The sequence below is a fragment of the Alosa pseudoharengus genome, unplaced genomic scaffold (assembly GCF_046254945.1).
Source record: "Alosa pseudoharengus isolate Yale_2024_CS ecotype anadromous, Long Island Sound unplaced genomic scaffold, YU_APseudo_1.1 YU_APseudo_1.1_scf_1, whole genome shotgun sequence".
In the NCBI taxonomy this organism is placed as follows: Eukaryota; Metazoa; Chordata; class Actinopteri; order Clupeiformes; family Clupeidae; genus Alosa; species Alosa pseudoharengus.
In genome coordinates, this window is record NW_027468564.1 from 35,489,022 (window position 1) to 35,491,521 (window position 2,500).

Below are 2,500 nucleotides of genomic sequence, written 5' to 3' on the forward strand. Positions count from 1 at the left end.
TGTGTACTCCGAATAAACAGCCACTCTAGTGTGTTCTCAAACACTCCTGATTATTATCTGCATAACAAATGTCTGCAAATCTGTTTATTTCTCTGAAGTAAAAATATTTTATTACAACGTTCTCAATCCGAAAGTTCCGCACTATATTGCGACAATTACCCTCGGGGATGTTTCCCATCAACTGTATAAAGAACACTGAAACTATAGACTACTTCAACAAGAAAAACAATAACAATGCTTGTATTGAACATTCTATTTTGTTCCCAATCTACTTCCGCTTCATTAAGATAACATATGGAACGTTAAAACGGAAGCCTTGTGGGAACAACTATGATCCTGATAATGGAACTCTCTTGAAACGGTCAATAGAACGTCTAGAAGGAGCCAGGAAAATAATTCACTCCAACAGGTTAAAGTAAATGCATACAAACCCAAAACAAAGAATCAAGACATTGGGGTAGGTATGCTCATTGTCACTGTATTGCTTTCTTTGAAACTTCTATGAAACTTCTTTGTTTAGGACAACAAAAAACTACACATTGTAGCTTTAAAGGGTGAGATCTTGAAAAACATAAAGTCCCTCATCTGATATGCCAAGATGAAAGGGACAGATTCCAACTGACTGTTTGTTTGTTCGCTTGTCACAAAATGTCATCTAATGGTGGCTGAAGTTTTCAGTGAAAATTACACATGTTTGTTTTTGAGACAGCTTGTTTTGGAAATGTGACAAATTTGGTTGCTTTGTTTTGGCCAATTAGGAAGCAGCGGGCAGTGGAAGTACTAATCATATTACGTAAAATGGTGTTACTATGATACATATACTTGATGTAGTAAAGAAATATGGCAGCACTACGCCATTGGTGTAATAGCCAGAGGCGTATCAAGCTTAAAAGACTATTGGTGTCCGGGAGTTTCTCCCCCCCAAAAATTTAGAAATTCTGATTGCTAAACACACCATTTTAATGCAGTTTGGGAGGGACAGCGCCCCTCATATGTGTGGCTCATGTTACATGTAGGCCTACATGATCTACCTTCTATCACTTCACTATTTGACACTACCCTACATAGAGACATATCTCATGTTATAAATCAAGAAATCATATCAGAAATTATGTTTTGTGCATATGGGTTAGCAGGCTACAATAAATTGCCTAACAGACAGCAGCCTAATTTCGAGGTATCACTAATAACACAGAATAGTGACAGAACTGTAAGCTCAAATTCAAAAACGTTTCAAGTCTACCCAAACATATGCAAAGGGAATATAAATAAATAGTGTTGCATATAGCCAGCTTAATTAATGTAAATGTAAAGATTATAATAAGCAGTTTCTATGCTTTTTCCATTGATAGTTACAGGTAGCTACGTTGTTGTTTAAACTATTGTTGCTTCTAGTCCACGTTACCTCCAGTTTCACTTGCTGCAGGGACACACACATTGCATGAGCGCTCATAAGCGTTCTGTTTGAGTTCTACATGCTGGAAATATTAGTTCTCAGATGTAGAACTCAAAGGTGTCTTGACGCCGCCGTTTGTAAAATCAAAATAAGATGTTTTAAATGGAACGCGATCGTATTTAAGACATTAAGATCTCCAGTAGATGTAGCACTACGACACGCATTGACAGTGGAGTTTGATCACATCAAATAAGACGTTCTAAATGGAACACGGTGTAATTAAGCTGTTCAGATCGTTTCCAAGCGTCTTGGAGACGTATGTGTGCTGACTGGGCTCTGTCTATGTTGATGACACCAAATTAAAAAGTATTTCTGATTCGGGAAACTTTTAGCCTAGTTTATTTCTTTTTTCAGTCCGCGGTTCCATACATTCAATCTTCACACCTCTGATCAGATGATCAGAGGTGTGAAGCACCTGGCATAACTTAATTTCACGGCGACGTGGACCAGTAGGTTAATTGTTGAGGAGGCCCATAGTTTGAGAAAAGCTGCAGATCATAGACAGAGAAAGCATAATGCTCTGACTCTGAGAACAGTAGCCAAAGGTCTTTCTGCAGAAACAAGTGCCTTGGTGCGCGCACCCCCGCTTTCACTTTGACTCCCTGCATTTCTACATTGTGACAAAAACTGTCAGTCAGACAGTGAATTTTGGTTTACTAAATTAGCATAATGCAATTATCATTTCAATTCTACCTGAAATCTGCTCACTGCAGACGTTATAATGGTTCCAACTCTTTACGGGAGTGTTTATTTCCATATTTTACTTTCATTTTAATCTGACAAAAAGTGTGGGGGATAGAATCGTGTTCCAGCAAAAGTGTGTACGTTATAACACCCACATCCCCCACGCTTGCTACGCGCCTCGAATAGCAACTATTTACACACGGGTGTGTAGTGATGATAGAATTCACAACCACATTTCCACATTACACATTTTGATGATTATGATTATAAGAATTGGTAATATTAGGCACACAAAACATTCAATCTTATTCAATTTAAATATCCTCTGTTCTCATGATCTCATGTTCTCTGTTCTCATGT

General features: G+C 38.0%; 1 protein-coding gene across 1 annotated transcript in view; it reads right to left on the minus strand.

Moving 5' to 3' along the window:
• grin2bb (glutamate receptor, ionotropic, N-methyl D-aspartate 2B, genome duplicate b) overlaps positions 1–2,500 on the minus strand; it is a 102,464-nt gene that overhangs the window by 52,377 nt on the left and 47,587 nt on the right. The window lies entirely within an intron of this gene.